Source organism: Mesoplodon bidens (assembly GCF_964165515.1).
Source record: "Mesoplodon bidens genome assembly, chromosome: 2".
In the NCBI taxonomy this organism is placed as follows: domain Eukaryota; kingdom Metazoa; phylum Chordata; class Mammalia; order Artiodactyla; family Ziphiidae; genus Mesoplodon; species Mesoplodon bidens.
The window spans coordinates 36,177,971-36,197,032 of record NC_138177.1 but is presented as its reverse complement, the minus strand read 5'-3'; the positions used below and the strand labels follow the sequence as shown (position 1 = coordinate 36,197,032).

The following is a 19,062-nucleotide window of genomic DNA, read 5'->3' as shown; positions in this document are numbered from 1 at the left end:
TCAGCCTCTTTTGCTCACCACTCTAAGGTGAGCAGCAGAAAGAGCATATAGGTTCAGAGGACTAACTGTAGGGTGAGATTACCAGGTTCAAATACCAGCTGTGCCATTTACTACTTACAGAGTCTTGGAAAAGCCCTGCCTTGGTTTCATTAAATATTAAAAAAGTAAACAAACAGAGATAATAATAGTACCTAGCTCATGAAGTAAGTAAATATTTGCAAAGTGCTTGGAACAATCCGTGGCAGAAACCACTATGTAAGCACTTGTTGAATAAAATAAAATAAAAATAGTATTCTGTGTGTTTGGGGGAGGGAGGCTGTAAAAGAGGGGGGGATGAGAACAGTTTTTATCATTCATCCCTGATTTGACATGGCACTCTTTGACTCAAAAAGCTCATCTTCTTGTGATAAATATCTTTATGGATTTCTTCATTTACCAGGACTCGCAAGCTATCATCACCTTGGATTCTCTAAATGGTTCTTTTCCTTCCATTTATAAATATGTTTAATTCTTTTACCAGAGATCACTTTTTTTTTTTTTTTTTTTTGCGGTATGCGGGCGTCTCACCGTTGTGGCCTCTCCCATTGCGGAGCACAGGCTCCAGACACGCAGGCTCAGCGGCCATGGCCCACGGGCCCAGCCGCTCTGCGGCATGTGGGATCCTCCCGGACCAGGGCACGAACCCGTTTCCCCTGCACCAGCAGGCAGACTCTCAACCACCGCACCACCAGGGAAGCCCCCAGAGATCACTTTTAATGCGTTCATTACATGGTCTAGAGTACATCCCCCTGCAACTACAATCATGTGAAGAAGTCTGTAACTTTGTCAAAAAAGTATTACTCTTGCCAAGACTATTAGAGATAAGACACTACATATACCCTATACTGTAATAGTAGATACCTCGATAAGAAAATGCTGACATTATAAATTACCCAAGGAGAGGTACAAATGAAATGTTCTGTGAAATAATTTCTCAGTAGGTATGTAGGATGGTAGCTTATAGAACTTTGGGCATATATTTCAAGCAGCAACAGTAAAACAAACAACACATCACTTATGTCCCTCATATTACGGGCTAATATTAGCTCAATCTTCTGGAGTTATCCAATGAAACAATTTTGAGAAAAGATTGTGCAGGGTTTACTAGTCACCTGATAGTAATGCTGTAATAAAGTGGAACTGAAATAAACTGGTGCCTTCACTTTAGCAGTCAACAACATTTATACTTTTCCTGCCACAAATGACTCTGATAACTTAAGGCAATTTAGTCAACAATATTATCAACCAAGATTTATTGAATGTATAAATAAATACTGATCTAAACACTGCTGGAGATAGATTTTCCTGTCCAGTTGATAGTAAGAAGTACATCCAAAGTGGTTAAAGGGTATTAAATTTCATCAAATTAATTGTTTGCTGTGTACTTCATTTCTGATTACATATTTACTATCTGTGACTGTTTTTTAATGAAAGGAGTTGTTCTCATGAAAAATCTGGCATCTAGAACGTTTGTCATAATCTATTAAACTATGCATAATTTGTACTTAAAGTCTGAAATGTCAGTACCCTACTTAAAAACTAGTTGGATTTTAAATGTGTTCATACCTCGATTGTATGGAACTCAAGATTTCTTTTCTTACAGAAAATACAGCAAAACTGGCAGAGAGAAAGAAACAAACATTTAATGAGCACCCAGTATGTGCCAGCATTCTTCTGGGGAACTTAATTTTAACATGTTATTTTTCACAACCCTGTAAAGTAGTAACTATCATGCTGATTTTACACATTCAGAAGGTTGTTTCCTTAAATTACACATTACTTTATTAAGTAATATATGTACATTGTGGGAAAAATCTCAACTATACTTAAAATCAAATAGGCTAATAAAAAAATAGCAACCCATAACCCACCCCATCAAAGGCATTCCTTCTTTTAATTTTTAGCCTTGTCTTTTGGTATTTATCTCAACATTTCTAAATAAAACCTAGTGGTATAAGAATATTATTTAGATATATTGAGATTAAATTGAGAAGGCCCTAAAAGCCTTCTATCCTCTTACCCCAGTTTGGACTGGACACTCTCTCAGCCAGCTACATGGCTGCCATCCCGGGACATCCCTTCACCAGTATTCTGGGGATTCCCTTTGTCTTTTTCTTGTCCTTTTTGATTTATCCCTTCTGTTACTTGACAGACCATTTAGCTTGGAATACAATTTCAGTTTAGAGTCATGTTCGCTTGGAACTTTAATAGCACTACTCCATGGTCTTAGCCTCTAACATTGCTGTCAAGAACTCAGATGTCACTCTTATTTGAATGCTGTGTAGCATATTTTTGTTTCTGTTTTAAATCCCTGAAAACTTTTAGGAGGTTCTCCTTATCTCAGATGTTCTGAAATTTCCCGAAGATGCACTTTGAAATAGGTCTTTATTTACGTTGTTGAGCACTTAACAGGTTCATTTAACCTGGAAACTCATAACCTTCAATTCTGGGAATTTTTCCTTCAGATCTTGACCAAATGTCCCTTAAACAGTGAGATCTTCCCTGGTCATCTCATATAGAATAATGTTCCTCTGCCTTCTTGCCCACCCACAGTACTGTACCCCACCTCAATTTTCCCCCACTGCATTCATTACCATATGACATAACGTAGAGCTGTCTATCTTTGCCAGTCTACTCCTACTAGAATGTAAGCTCCATGAAGACAGGGGCTTTGGTCTGTACTGCTGACTGTTTTGAATGCTTTATTCACATAGGCCAGAACAGTGTGTAGCACATAATAGAAATTTTTTAAATATATATGATGAATGAAAGGATTATCTCCATAAGGAAAGGTAATTTGCTTAGTCAGTCACTCTGTAGGGCTTTGAATTGGGAACAAAATCTTGGGAAGAGAGAAAAGAGAGACAAGGTCTCACAGCCGCTTGTCAGTAATTTAAGTCATTTTAAAATAAGAAATAGCCAATCAGTAATTGCGATTTGTACAAAGGGATGGGGAAGCACCATAATAAACTGGATTTTGAGTCATACATATTTGGGTTTGAATTTTGGTTCTGCCATTCATTTGGCATCAGTATTCTTGTCTATAAAATGAGGATAATAACAGCGTCTGTTTCACAGGACTACTGCCAGGAGTAGATGACAGAATGCATAGCCAGTCCTTAGCATGGTCACTATTTCATCATCATTGTGTCTATCTGGCCACACTTCTTGTTTCTTCATATTCATAACTATTTATTTTTATTCTAAAAATATAAAGAGATAAAACTGATAGAGCAATCAGTGATACTAAGAAACAGGAAGAATCAGAGATTCACACTTAAAATAGCCAGTTCATGGTATTGTATCCAAAAAACATGATAGGTGGTGAGATAAAGTCTACACAGCATACTTATTCAAGAATTTATTGAATTTATCAAAAAAAAAAAGACCCTATTGCAGCAGTCTGCAACCCAGAAGAGGGCCCTTAGTAGACATCAAATCTGTTTGCTGTTTAAACCACCCAGTCTATGGTATCCTATTATAGCAGCAGGAACTAAGACAAGTACTATATAAGAATGTATTATTTAGGCATAAATACAACAGAGCAGTTAAATTCATTGCTAAGTTTGGGAAAGCTTATGGAAATTTTAGTATAATTCTAATTTATTAACCGTAGAAACACATTTAGTTATAAAAGCTCATCTTTATCAATAACCCTATGCTATATCACTGACATTAAACATTACTAGAAGAGGCCACATTTTCTGCTCATTCATATTTTGCATGTGGTTTCTTTTTTGGGAGGCTTACCTACCACTGTGGAACTTTCTAGCTTTGAGCAGCTACTCCAAGGCTATTTTTATCTAATTGTTTTGTGCACTGCTGATGATATTCTGCTTTTAAATATATTTTTCTCTCTCTTATTGTCAGTCACTCCCAATGTATTATTTCACAGGCTCCCTCCCTAGCTCATCTGGTTCCTAATACACACATCTGAATACTTCCCTACAGTTCCTACTTTTAGAAATTAATTACAAAAGGTTTGTTTAAATATGTTTTTGATTAAAGTAAAAGGAAAAAAACCCAAAGGGCTCTAAGATATAAAAAAATGAACTGACATAAAATAATAATCTTTATTACCAGTTCTCTTTCTACTTCAGTCTCTTTCACTTCCTTCCTATCCCAAGAATTTATCTTCTTTTTACTCTACCTTGAATTTTTCCTGTTATTCTCTACTCTGTAGTTAGAAATAACTTGGCAAACACAGACAAAATAAAAATTATTTTGTAAGCAAAGGAAAAAAATGAAATGGATGGGAAGTTCCTGTTGTGATATATTAACTGTCAATTGAAATGGGAAAAAGTTAATGTGCAAATTTCTGAAGACAACAGGAAAGTAAATAGGCTGTACCTTTCAGAGAAAAGCAAGTAGTTAGAACAATCCAGCAGACACAACAGCTTTATGAGAAACTTGGCAGCTTCCTTTCTTAAGTATTGTTACTATAGAAATTAGATGGCAGGGGAGTGCCAAGAGGGTCATAACAAAACACGCTTCATCCCTGGAGGCAGCTCCAGTCTGTTTTGGATACAAACTCAACTAGATTTTCCACCTCTCTGATTTACAAATCCTTCTGTTTGAAATATAAACTAAAAAGGCTTCAGTAAATAGCTAAGCCAATCCTGCTCCCTCCCCCCACAAAAAAAAGAACAGGAGGAGGGGGTGGGAAGGGCTGGGGAGAGGGAGACACTGCTGGTGCAAGTAAGGTAAGCAATGTTTAGATAATTTTGCTCAACTTATCTGAATCATATATTTTTCCTTTTTGGAAAGTTTCTATAGCAGCCAAGAGCCTAGATCAAGTCTCAAAAATAAATCTCAAGATGCACTATAAACAACTCCACTCCCATCTTTCTACCTCAAGTTACATAACAGAATGGTGAATTATGACTGTACTTTAGAAGAAAGGAATTTGCCAAACTGTGCAAGTAAAAATGGAAAAAACAAATGAGTAAAGTCATGAGATACAGAGACAGGATGCTTCCTAAGATGCCATACCTGAAATTTCTTTATTGGGTTGGTTTAAACCTGTCCAAGCAAAATGAGAAACATAACACTTCTATAATCTCACTGGTTCCATGAGTCAGAGAGAATTGAAGTTTGTCTCAAATCAAAATTTATGTTGTTGGTCATGCATTCTTCTTTCAAATCATAATAAACATCTCCTCAGATAAGGAAGCTGAGGCTGACGGTTAAAAATGATGAGAAGAGGGGATTTCCCTGGTGGTCCAGTGGTTAAGACTTCGCCTTCCAATGCGGGGAGTGTGAGTTCGATACCTGTTTGGGGAGCTAAGACGCCATAGGCCTTGGGGCCAAAAAACCGAAACATAAACCAGAAGCAATATTGTAACAAATTCAATAAAGACTTTAAAAATGGTCCACTTCAAGGGAGGGGGTATCTGTGTGTGTATGGCTGATTCATTTTGTTGTCCAGTGGAGGCTAACACAACATTGTAAAGCAACCACACCCCAATAAAAATTAATTAAAAAAAAAAAGGTCCAGGGCCTCCCTGGTGGTGCAGTGGTTGGGAGTCCGCCTGCCAATGCAGGGGACACAGGTTCATGCCCCAGTCCGGGAGGATCCCACATGCCACGGAGCGGCTGGGCCCGTGAGCCATGGCCGCCGGGCCTGCGCATCTGGAGCCTGTGCTCCGCAACAGGAGAGGCCACAACAGTGAGAGGCCCGTGTACCACAGAAAAAAAATAATAATTAAAAAAAAAAAAGTCCACATCACACACAAAAAAAAATCTTAAAAAAAAAAAAATGATGAGAAGAGATGGAATTGGAATCCAGTTAGGGCAACTTCAAAGCTTGTGCCATTTCCACTGCCTCACAACTGCCTCTGATAAAGGCAATCCTTTCAGAGATAATGGAGAGTTCCAGTCACACGTATGAACTTTCTTTCCTAAAGCAGTAAGCTTCCTACCTGTGAGATAACTGCTAAATCTGCTCCTGTGATTTTGATAGACTAATTAATCTCTTAACCGAAACGCCAACAATAGCACACACGTGTATGCTATCAACTTGAAATGCAGCAGAAAGGATAAAAAGATCATTTTCTATTATTAAAAGAACATATTTTATCTTACCATTCTGTATAGGAACCAGAAAATATTTAATAAAAGCTATTTACTACCAACAAAATCTTTAAAAGAAAAGCACAGATGCTGTGCTCACTAACACAACTATGGTTACAATATTAACCAGCAGCACAATCTAAGAGTTCAGATCTGACATTTGCAACCAGGTACACTTGACGCTATGACTAGTTAACTTGGACAATGGCGCATACCAACTTTGCATTTATCAGAACCAACAGCTGTGACTGTATAACTGTTTATAGTCCCTGTGGCCGCATAATGATACTAATTCTCTAATTTTGTTCCTAAACTATTTCTCTGAAGTGGATGTGGTTTTCCCTGCAGAGGATGGGGGTGGAGGGGAAATACTTCCCACACCTAAGATTACTTTTCACTTTGAAGTGCCTCACCTGAAAAAGTCAAGCAAAGCTTTCTCTAGTGTGTCAGTCATTTGCTCAACAATCACTCACTCACTCAACCTGCAACCATGCACAAAACAACCTGCTAGTTGCCATGGCGACACCAAAATGAAGACAGTGTTGTCAACTAAGAGGTTCCAATCTAGTAAAGAAGATACACACCGACAACTTGTTAAAAGCGTAAGGACATATATTCATTATTAGAGGTAAAAAAGGAGCTGTTTATCAGAGATAAATGCTGTGAATTTGGATGAGTGGAATAAAAGAAACAACTGCCAAGAGATGATATCTAATTGGGCTTCAGGACAAATGGGACTATCATAGATGAGGGTGGTGGAGTGAGAGAACATAGCAAGATAATCCAGGCTGATGGCCCAATGTGAGCAGAAGCCCAGGTATGAGAATGCCCGGGAAACCTGAAGCAGTCCTATGACCTGGACCCAGAATATCTGTGGTGGGTAAAGAAAGAGGAAGTTAGAGAGCCAAGTCTGGGTCAGAATCCAGAGGACCTGTAGTGTTATTGCAAATCTGGATTTCATCCTATAGATAATGGAGATCCGGCAAAAGTGTTTAAAGAAATAAAGTAATATGATTCAATAGTGATTTTAAGAAGATTAATGCCAAAAAAGCAGTGAAAGGAGTAACATGAAGGAAGAAGATAGAACCAAGCAGAGATAGATGGGTAGTTATTAAGACATCTAGGTAGAAACAAATGAGTAATGTAAGGTTAGAAGGACTAGAAGGATGGTGGTCATTTTAACAGAAACAGAAATCACATGAGAACAACAGGCTGTGGGGGAAGGAGGGGATAAAGAAGGGAACTACACAAAGAGAATGGCTTCAGTTTTGAACGTTCCAGTAGAGATGTTCAGATGACCAACTGGGAATTCAGGTCTGGAACTGAGAAATTAAAGCCAGAAATAGGGACTTAAAAGTTATTGGCACCAAGATGATATCTGGAAACATGAAAACAGGTGAAGTCGTCTACAGAGAAAGGACAAAGCAAGCGAAGAAGGGTAAGGACAAGACCTTTAGATACCTGCACTTACAAAGAGGGAAACAGTCAAGAAGGTACAGCGAGGGAGAAACACAACCAAGAGAAAAAAAGTTACAGAAGTCAAGAAAGGAGAGCTCTAAAGAGGAGAGGGAAGTCAACAAACTCTGAAGAGAGTTGGAAGGTGAAGAGGACAGCAGTTACAGAACTTATCACATCTCTGAGACTGCTAGAAATTTCAGTGGCAGATGAAATCAGATTTCAAGGTACAGAAAAATATGATTAGGTAGTGAGCACAAATAAACTGCTTTTTAGAAAAGGTTGATGAAGAACCGAGCTAGTCCTAAAGTGTCCTAACTTCTAGTCAGTTCTAGGACCAGATAATATACTAAAAATTAGAATGTGACAGTTACTGGAGAAGGATGTTAAGTGAATCAGTGAAAGAGCAGAACCAGGAATGACTCAAGTGTGCTATTTTGATTTTAACTTATCTAGCTTCTAAAATAGAGTAAATTTTATGAATTAAATACTTATAATAAAGTGGGAGGAAGCTGGCTTTAGTCATAAAAGCATTAATCTATGTTGCTTATCAGCTCAAGTCTAAGAAGACATTACAACTAGTATTGAACAAGCATGGAAACTTGCTTTAGTTATTGTCATCATTTATTTGCTTAGATTTCTATGTCCTTATTGTCAATTTGATCCCAAATTCGTTTCCTGTTGTTTCAATTAATTCAGTTATATCAATTTGGTCTTCTTGGAGACGTCTTCACGGCAGTCTTCTGACTGCTCCAGTCTGAACTGGCTGTCATCACTCTGCGGCTGCTACTGAGCTATGTAACTGGGTTCACTTTGCACTCTCCGTCTCTCCCCTGAACTGGATCTCCTATCCTATATCCCACATCCTGCTCGTTCGTGGTTAACAATGTATCCCATTAGCTTCAGGAGAAATGATGTGTAGGAGGTAATTTTTTTAAACTTGTATGTCTGAAAATGTCTTTATTTTATCCTCATGTGCAATTCATGACTTACAGCTAAATACAGAATTCTATATTGAAATAATCTTCCTTCAGAAGATTGAAGGCATTCCTCATTGTTTTCTAGCTTCTGAAACTGCTGATAGAAGTCTGAAGCCATTCTGATTTCTGATCCTTAGTTTGTAATCTGTTTTTCCTTTTTAGGCAGTTTGTAAAACGGCCTCTTTGTCATCAGAGACAAACTGAAATTTCCCGAAAATGTGCCTTGTCATAGGCACTTAGTAATTCCTTTCAATCTGGAGCCTCATATCCTTCAGTTGTGGGAATTTTCTTAAATTATTTTTCTAGTGATTTCCTCCCCTTGTTTTTCTTTTTCTGGAACTCATTGTTTTGACTTCCTAAACTGATACTCTAATTATTTTATCTTTTTTTCCCTCTACTTTCTGGGATATTTCCTCATTGTCATCTTCTAACACTTCTATTGAGTTTTATTTCTGTTACAATTTTTTTTAATACACAGCAGCATTTTGGCTTTGTGTAACATTCAGTTCTTATCTCACATATGTAATATTTTCTCTCTCTGAAGATAATTATAATTTTTTTTAAGTTTTCTATTCCCTGCATACCTCTGTTCCTCCAAGTTTCTTTTTCCTTTTGTTTTTTATTTGTTTTGGATTTTTTCTTTCAAGCTAGAGGCTTTCCCTCTGATGACTACTAGCTTTGGGAATGTCAGTGTCCTTAGGTCTTTCCTCTTGGGCTGGTTAAATATCCCCATGGCACTGATCTCTTGCCTGGAGGGTAAAAGGCAAGTGAGGGAGACAGTTGGAGGGGTCTCATCATTCAGTATGCAGGTGTTCATTTTATTCCCTTGCATTTGGTAAAGTGCCCTGTGCTCTCAACTTTGCCTGGTATAACCCAGTCCAGAGACCCTTGAGTTTTCTCCCCCAGAGAATTAACCTACGGCCTTCCATTAGGGTAGAGATGGGGGCAGGAAGAGCAACGATTCAGTGGTCTGGGGGAGAGGAGAAGACTGAGGGATCTACTACTATGTGTTCCTGCTGCCATCGATTCCTGAGCTATTTGAAGATTCTGAGGTAAAAATCTGGTTGGTTCTTGGCTTTCTTCGTTGCTAGATTAAGATTTGGCTTTCTCAGGTCAGCTAGGACATTTACCACACTCCATTTGCTTTCCAGCTTTCAATTTATTATTATGTATTATTGTTTTTTGTGGTTGTTTTCTTCTTTGTCATTCTCCTTATCCTTGAAGGATCATGTCTTTAAAAGAATATCCCTTTACTATAGTTGTAGTGGGGTTTCTGCGAGGAATACAAATTATATGCTTATGTTCAATCCACCATTTTTCTCTTCAGAAGTCCAGGCTGAATCAAAAACCATTCCTGATGCCACTCATTACTATTCCCACCCAATTCTCCAACTATCATAGTGGTTTACTAAGGTTAATATTGCCTTAGGACTGGCCGAGAGAGGCCCCTCACCTGGGCATCACATTTTAGAGGGCTCTACTTGGTTGGTGTTTTGGGGCACCAACCCCAACAGAGCTTGAATGTATCAGCCAGGATGTCCACATGCCTGTTTGTAGGGTCTCTCATGACATGGGACCAAATTTGAAAATTCTAGCCTGACCTTCCAGATTGTTATAAAAGTATACAGTCAAAGTTGAAGAATAGAATGTATTTTATTTAAGTTAAAAAAAAAGTTTGTTAGACTAACTTAAATATTAAGATATGATACAGCTTCTAAACTTAGCAAGTAGCTGGTCCACAGTTAAACACTGACTTCCTTCATGATTTCTCCTTCCCCATGTCTTCTGGATTTACAGCAACCCTGACAGTAGCCTATACAAATGACTTAACTGAATCAGAAAAGGAATTTTTTATTTAAGACACCTTACTGCCATCTGCTGGACATTTTAAAAAATAAGGACAAATCAACAATGAGAATTAGATGACATGTACCCCTAGTTGCTGGGCAACACATAATTTGCACAACCAGATGGGAAGCACTGCCTTGGAATTACCTTTCACAAAACTGAACTAACCTGTACTATTCCATGATGAGGGTGGGGAGGAAGATAAAAGAGCAAATCAGGAATCTAAACATCCACTTATAACTTAGAAGAGACTGTGGTCTGATACCTTGACTTAGAACCGGTTTCCTCAGTTAAGAAATGATTTAGCTGTTAATCTAAATCTAGCTCATAGGAGTGAAATTTTAAAAATGGCTTTAGGACCAACAGGCTGGGAGCCACTGAATGAGGCAGGGCCTGGCAGCCTTCTGGGCTAAGGGCCAGCCCTGCCTATCAGCCCACCCATCGTAGTCAGCTCCAACACAACAGAAGGGCCCATGGAGCCCACACAGGGGACACCTCTAGAGTACATAGCTCTGGTGACCAGAGGGGAGTGTCCCATTGGGCTTCATAGGATGTCTCCTACATAAGGCCACATACCCAAAATTGGGAAATGTAACTGACCTACCTAATATAGAGAAAGAGAATTAGGCAAAACAAGGAGACAGAAGATGTTCCAAAGGAACAAGACAAAAATCCCAGAAGAAAAACTAAGCAAAGAAGACATAAGCGATCTAACCAATAAAGAGTTCAAGGTAATGATCATAAACATGCTCAATGAACTTGGGACAAGAATGGATGAACACAGTGAAGTGCTTAACAAACAGAAGATACAAAGAAGAGCCAAACAGAGCTGAAGACTACAGTAACTGAAATAAAAAATATACTAGAAGGAATCAAAAGTAGATTAGATGATACAGAGGAACAGCTCAGTGAACTGAAAGACAGAGTAGTGGAAATCGCCCAAGCTGAACAAAAAAGAATTTAAAAAAATAAGGATAGTTTTTAAGATACCTCTGAGACAACATCAAGCATACTAACATTCACATTATAGGGGTACCAAAAGGAGAAGAAAGAGAGAGGGGGGACAGAGAACTTATTTGAGGAAATAATAGCTGAAAACTTCCCTAACCTGGGAAAGGAAACAAATATCCAAGCCCAGGAAGCACAGAGAGTCCCAAACAAGTGAACCCAAAGAGATCTACAACAAGACACATTATAATTAAAAGGGCAAAAATTAAAGGTAACAAGAGAATTTTAAAAGCAGCAAGAGAAAAGCAACTAGTTATGTACAAAGGAACAACCATTATACCAGTGGTCCCCAACCTTTTTGGCACTAGGGACTGGTTCTGTGGAAGACAATTTTTGTATGGATTGGGGAGTGGTAGTTCAGGTGGTAATGTGAGCGATGCGGGGGATGGTTCAGGCAGTAATGTGAGCGATGGGGAGCCACGGGGAGCAGCAGATGAAGCTTCGCTTGCTCGCCCGCTGCTCACCCCCTGCTGTGCAGCCCGGTTCCTAACAGGCCAGGACCAGTATCGGTCTGTGGCCTGGGGATTGGGGACACCTGCATTAGACTATTAGCTGACTTTTCAGCAAGAACTTTGCAGGCCAGAAGGGAGTGGCATGATATATTCAAAGTGATGGAAAAAAACCCCTACAAATAAGAATCCTCTACTTGGCAAGGTTATCATTCAGATTTAAAGGAGAGATAAAGAGTTTTACAAAAAAGCAAAAGCCAAAAGAGTTCATCATCATTAAACTGGCCTTACAAAAAATGTTTCAAAGACTTTACTAAGGGGAAAAGAAAAGATGACAATTAGAAATACGAAAATTACAAAAAGAAAAAATCTTATTTGTAAAGGCAGAAATACAGTAAAGGTAGTAAATCACCACTTACAAAGTTGGTAGGAAGGTTACAAGACAAAAGTAGTAAAATCATCTATATCTACAATAAGTAGTTAAGGGACAGACAAAACAAAAGATGTAAAATATGATGTCACAAACATTAAATGTCAGAGGGTGGTGTTAAATGTAGGGTGGTTAAAATGTGTTCGAACTTAAGAGATCATCAACTTAATCTTCCTGCAGCATAAAGAGGGGGCTATAGAATATGTCCCACCTCCTTTCATGCAAGACGCATCCTTCTATTAAGGACCTTAACCCTCTATTTACTTTACCATGTTGCACCATGTGATGATTTTGCCCACCTTCACCATTTGACTGTTGGTAAAAAAAGTATATTTTACTGTTTTCCACAAAGTTTGAATCCTGTTTTATCTCTGATTATAATTAACACTTGTTTCTGCAAGATTAGCAAAATGATGACAATTGATGAAGTTCTGTAATGGGCACATGGATGTGTATTGCATTATTCAACTTTGTGTCTGAAAATTCTCATAATAAAAAGCTAAAAATAAAAAAAAGAGAGACTGTCAACTTAAAATAATCACATATAGACAGGTTGTTACATATGAACTTCATGGTAACTACAAACCAAAAATATATAATAGATACACACCAAAACGAGAGAAAGGAATCCAAACAAAACACTAAATTCTATGAGAAGAAAGCCAGGGTAGCAATACTTACATCAGAAGAAATACATTTAAGACAAAGACTGTAACAAGAGACAAAGAAGACATTACATAAAGATAAAGGGATCAATCCAACAAGAAGACGTAACACTTGTAAATACATATGCATCCAACACAGGAGCACCTAAATACATAAAGCAAATATTAGCAAACATTAAAGGGAAAAATGACAGTAAGACAATCATCGTAGGAGACTTTAATACCCCACTTACCTCAGCGGATAAATCATCCAGACAGATAATCAATAAGGAAACACTGGCCTTAAATAACACATTAACTATTTGAATGTAATAGATATATACATAGAATAGTCCATCCAAAAGCAGCAGAATACACACTCCTTTCAAGTGCACAAGAAACATTCTCTGAGATAGATCACATCCTAGGACACAAACAAATATATTTAAGATATTTTATATTTAAGAAGACTAAGCATGTTTTATCATATCAAGCATGTTTTCCAAACACAACAGTATGAGACTAGAAATCAACCACAAGAAAAAAACTGCAAAAAACACAAACATATGGAGGCTAAGCAATATGTTACTAAACAATCAATGGATCACTGAAGAAATCAAAGAGTCAAAAAATACCTGGAGACAAATGAAAATGAAAACACAATGATCCAAAATCTACGGGATGCAGCAGAAGCAGTTCTAAGAGGGAAGTTTACAGTGATAAAAGCCTACCTCAAGAAACAAGAAAAATCTCAAATAAATAAGCTAGCCTTACATTGAAAACAACTAGGAAAAAAGAAAGAACAAGAAAAACCCAAAGACTGGAGAAAGAAAGAAATCATAAAGATCAGAATAGAAATGCAAGGAGAGGGGCTTCCCTGGTGGCGCAGTGGTTGAGAGTCTGCCTGCCAATGTAGGGGACACGGGTTCGAGCCCTGGTCTGGGAAGATCCCACATGCCACGGAGCAACTGGGCCCGTGAGCCACAACTACTGAGCCTGCGTGTCTGGAGCCTGTGCTCCGCAACAAGAGAGGCCACGACAGTGAGAGGCCCGTGCACCGCGATGAAGAGTGGCCCCCACTTGCCACAACTAGAGAAAGCCCTCGCACGGAAACGAAGACCCAACACAGCCAAAAATAAATAAATAAATTTATAAAAAAAAAAAAAGAAAGAAATACAAGGAGACTAAAAAAAAAAGAAAGAAAAAACAGATCAATGAAACTAAGAGAAGGTTCTTGGAAAAGATAAACAAAAGTTGATAAACCTTTAGCCAGACTCATAAAAAATATGAATAAAAAGAGAGGTACCAAACAGATGAAATCAGCAATGAAAGAAATTATGATTGACCACACAGAAATACAATAGACCATGAGATTACTATGAACAATTATATGCCAATGAAATGGACAACCTAGAAGAAATGAACAAATTCCTAGAAATGTACAATCTCCCAAGACTGAATCAGGAAGAAACAGAAAATATGAACATACTGATTACCAGGAAGGAAACTGAATCCATAATTTTTAAAAAACTACCAACAAACAAATGTCCAGGGCCAGAGGGCTTCACAAGTGAATTCTACCAAACATTTAGAGTTAACACGTTTCTTAAACTATTCCCAAAAATTGAAGAGAAAGGAATGCTTCTGAACACATTCTACAAGGCCACCATTGCCCTGATAACAAAATCAGATAGACACGACCAAAAAAAAAAAAAAAAAAAAAAAGATTACAGGACAATATCACTGATGAACATAACATGCAAAAATCCTCAGCAAATATTAGCAATCCAAATTCAACAATACAATAAAAGGATTATATGCCACGATGAAGTGGGATTTATCCCAGAGAAGCAAGGATAGTTCAATACCTGCATGTCAGTCAATGTGATACACCACATTAACAAACTCAAAATAAAAAGTATACAATCACCTCAACAGATGCAGGAAAAAGCTCTAACAAAATTCAACATCCATTTATGATAGAAACTCTCAACATGGTGGGTATAAAGGGAACATACCTCAACATAATAAAGGCCATATATGACAAACCCAGAACCAATATCATACAAGACAGTGAAAAGCTGAAAGCATTTCCTCTAAGATCAGGAACAAGACAAGGATGCCCACTCAGTCCACTTTTATTCAACACAGTACTTGAAGTCCCAGCCACAGCAGGCAAGAAAAAAAGAAATGAAAGGAATCCAAACTGGATATGAAGAAGTAAAACAGTCACTGCTTGTAGATGGCATGATACTGTATATAGAAAATCCTAAAGATGCCACCAGAAAAAACTATTAGAACTAATAAATGAATTTGGTAAAGTTGCAGACTACAAAATTAACATAAGAAATCTGATGCATTTCTATACATTAATAACAAACTATCAGAAAGAGGCATTAAGAAAACAATCCCATTTACAATTGTATCAAAAAGAATAAAATACCTAGGAATTAATCTAACTAAGGATTAAAAGACTTGTAGTCAGAAAACTATAAGATAATGCTGAAAGAAATTAAAGACAACATGGACAAATGAAAAGATATACCGTGCTCACAGGTGGGAAGAATTAATCTTTTTAAAATGACCATAGGGCTTCCCTGGTGGCACAGTGGTTGAGAATCTGCCTGCTAATGCAGGGGACACGGGTTCGAGCCCTGGTCTGGGAGAAAGCATGCACTTATGAGTGTTTGCACTTTCTAATTAAACCAGCTTTATGATCACATTTCTGACATCACCTGTAAACAAGGTTCTTGCTCACTTCAGGCTCTGACTTTGCTTTGCCCATTTGGGCATCAAAGCATTAACTTTACTGGAATGTCAAAGAAACACAACATCCAGACTGGACAAGGTTCTCAATTCACCTTTGTGCTATCCCCCAGCCAGGCAGCAGAAAACATGCAGTAGTAGAGACACATTTTTTCCTCTATAAATGTATGCGTCACAAAAATGTTGTCCACTGTTCAGCTTTCACTTTTCCTCTATTTAACAGTGTTCTTGAAAGGTGTCCAGTGGCTTTTAAAAAAGAGTTGAATTCATGTAGGTTATATTTACATTGAAAATGAATATTTACTCGTTCTAGTTCATGTGGTCAATTTATATACCTCCCTGTATTGTTTGTAAGCAAAGACCCTACCATCTGAAGAAGTAATTTCCTTTTGAAAATTCAGTAAATCATGCTTTTGTATGGTTTCAATTTGAAAAATCTTTTTTATGAATAAATTAAAATCTGGATATTGTTACCAGGGGAAAATAGTTTTTTCTAGGTTTTCTAAATTTGGAAATGGGTGCTTCAGGCCAGATGTTCATATGCCTTAAGAAAACATCTCATTTTCAATGGAAGAGAATTTGCTGTATCAAAATCTGTGTCAAATGCCAGGGTAAATATAAATTTTTTGTATTTTGGGTAATCTGTAAGCTGCTGAATGCAAGAGACTGAGAACTAGCAAGTGAGAAGTACATTCTGGGCTTAACCACTCCCCACTCTGCCTCTTCACACATACGTTTTTCTTCTAAGTTCTTGACATTTATTAGGTTTCCCATCACTATGAACTTGCTCATGTTGAACAATGTGTGAGGCAGAAATAGAGGCCTTCCCATCCTTTTTACACTCATGTTTTTTCACCAGTTTGAAATCTCTGAAGGACAGTAAATTGGCAGCCACTAACAAAAGTTCTTCACAGATCCTTTATATTCACAGGGCTCTTTTCTTTTATGAATTTTCTGAGGTAGAATAAAAGGTGCATGTTTTTCATGAGTGAGCATTTCTCCATAGCTGACTGCCTCACACCTGAAATCAAAATGTATGCCATGGTTTTACATCTGCAAAAACTGATCTGTCCTCCTTGGGGTTCCTCTACTGGTGAGGAACAAAGAACATGCAGAGCTTGCAAAGGGGAAGAACCCTGCAAAAACAGAAGGGCTTCCCCACACACTTGACTTAACTTATTTGGAAACAAAATTCTGTATCTTCTTTCTCTTTCTCTGGTCCATCCTTTACTAATGCATCCTCATCTTCCTAACCTCTAAATGTTCCAGGGCTTAGTCTTAAGCTTTTCTCTTCTACCTAAATACACTTCCCTTGATGATCTCACTCAATCTCATGGCTTCAAACACCATCCATTTGCTAAAAGCCTGAATCTGTATCTCCGGTCTGTACTTCTCCCTTAATTTCCAGACTCACTTATTTCTATCTGTGTATCTAATAAGATTCTCAAACTTAAGATGTCCAAACTGAGCTCCTGGTCAGTCCCACTTTCAAACTTGCTTCTCCCAGTCTTCCTTATTCTAAAAAATTTCATTCTTCCGGCTGCTCTAGCCAGAATTCTTCACTCTTCTGTTTCTCACTTCCCACATCCAATCCAACCAGCGAACTGGCTTGCTGGCTCCACCTTCAGATACAATCTGGTCACTTCTCAGCCCTTCCACTAATACCATTATGGCCCAAGTTCTACCATGTCTTGTATAGATTATTGCAGTAGCACCCTAATTAGTTTCTAAACTCCCATTCTTGCTTCCCTAGTCTCAGTATAGATGTCAGTGGCTCCCCACCTCCCAGAGTGAAAGCCAAAGCTCCTACGATGATCTACAAAACCTTTATGATCTGCTTGCCAAAGACCTCAGTGATATCATCTCCAACTACTCTCGTCCTCGTTCATTCCATTCCAGTCTCATTGGCTTCTATGCTGTTCCTGGAACACTCTTAGCATATTCCTACTTTATACTAGCTGTTCCCGAGTGAAACCCCTCACTCACAGGTATCCACATGCATTATACCCACACTTTTATCAAATTTTTAGTCACATGTCACTCAACAGTGGGGCATTCCTTGGTCACCTTAGCTAAAATTATACTTCCCTGACACTTCCTATCCCTGATCCCTACTTTATTTTTTTCTCTATACTTATCACCTCCTAGCACAGTATATATTTTACTTATTACTCTTGCTTATTGCTTGTCACTACTCAAGAGAATGTAAGCTCCACCAAGGGAGAGGTTTATGTCTATTTTTTTTTCACTGCTATATCTCAAGTTCCCAAAACAGCATTTGGCACATAGTTCGCACTCAATAATTATTTGCCACATAAATGAATGTTTTTAAAAAATAAAAATCAATAAAAGCCACACAATATGCAACAATAATAGCATATACTGTGAATAGGCATCAATAATCTATCTTTCTAAGTAAGAATTTTCTAAAGGCAGAAATCTTATCTCTATCTCTTTTCATTCTTAGGGACTGGCATAAAAGGTTACATATATAGCAATTGCTCAATTAAATAAATAGCTGACAGCAGGAAATTTTGCCTCAAGACAAATCACTGAGAAATAAAAACAGAACAACAGAATAATTATCTAATTCAACACTAGATTGGCATGTAAGGAAGAATGACTCTAAAAGTAGTCCTTTTCTCTCTAATATTTATGGGCCGTAGCTCCTAATGCTAATTTAGGACATCCACTCCAAAAATGATCATGGACTGCCATGAGTCAAGATGGCTGCCAGACTTGTCAAGGACAGAAGGTGGAGGATTGGCTCTGGACTACACATCTTGGCCACCTCATCTTAGTTTGTCTTTCGGACCTGTACCTGGAATGTTGGAGACATTTAACAATTTACTAAGTATTTCTCTCCTATAAAATCATAATAATTATTCAGACTACAATTACACTTCCTCAAAAATCAGCTGACTTTTGTGGATCAAAGTGTGAATAGTCAAAGGACCCTAGAGAAGTGGCAAAGAGAGTCATCAACATAACATTACAAATAATGACAGCAAAGGAGTTGAAAGAAGGTGACTCTGAGCTAGTCCAATTCACATAGAACTTGTATGTGAAACACTAACAGGCTAAAAAATGGTTACATCCAGGAAGGTTTGCAATATAATTTAAGCCCACACCTAAACTGGCTTCACACATGCTAAAGAAGTACAATGGATGAGAGGAAAATTTGATTTTTCCAAGTATGACCCCTTGGAGAAAAGTGTTTGCTAACCTGACTAATGTCTAGAAAAGCGATAAATGTCACAGGATAAAAAGAGAACTAAAGGATTCAAATTCTGACTAAGAATCTGAGCTCCATTTAGAAAATGAAAGGAGATGAAGGAAAAGGCAAAAACAAACAAAAAAACCAAAACCCT

The 19,062-nt window shown here is 37.8% G+C and overlaps 1 protein-coding gene across 9 annotated transcripts in view; it reads right to left on the bottom strand.

Moving 5' to 3' along the window:
* RASAL2 (RAS protein activator like 2) overlaps positions 1-19,062 on the bottom strand; it is a gene marked incomplete at its 5' end in the record, with an annotated part of 380,591 nt that overhangs the window by 151,548 nt on the left and 209,981 nt on the right. The window lies entirely within an intron of this gene.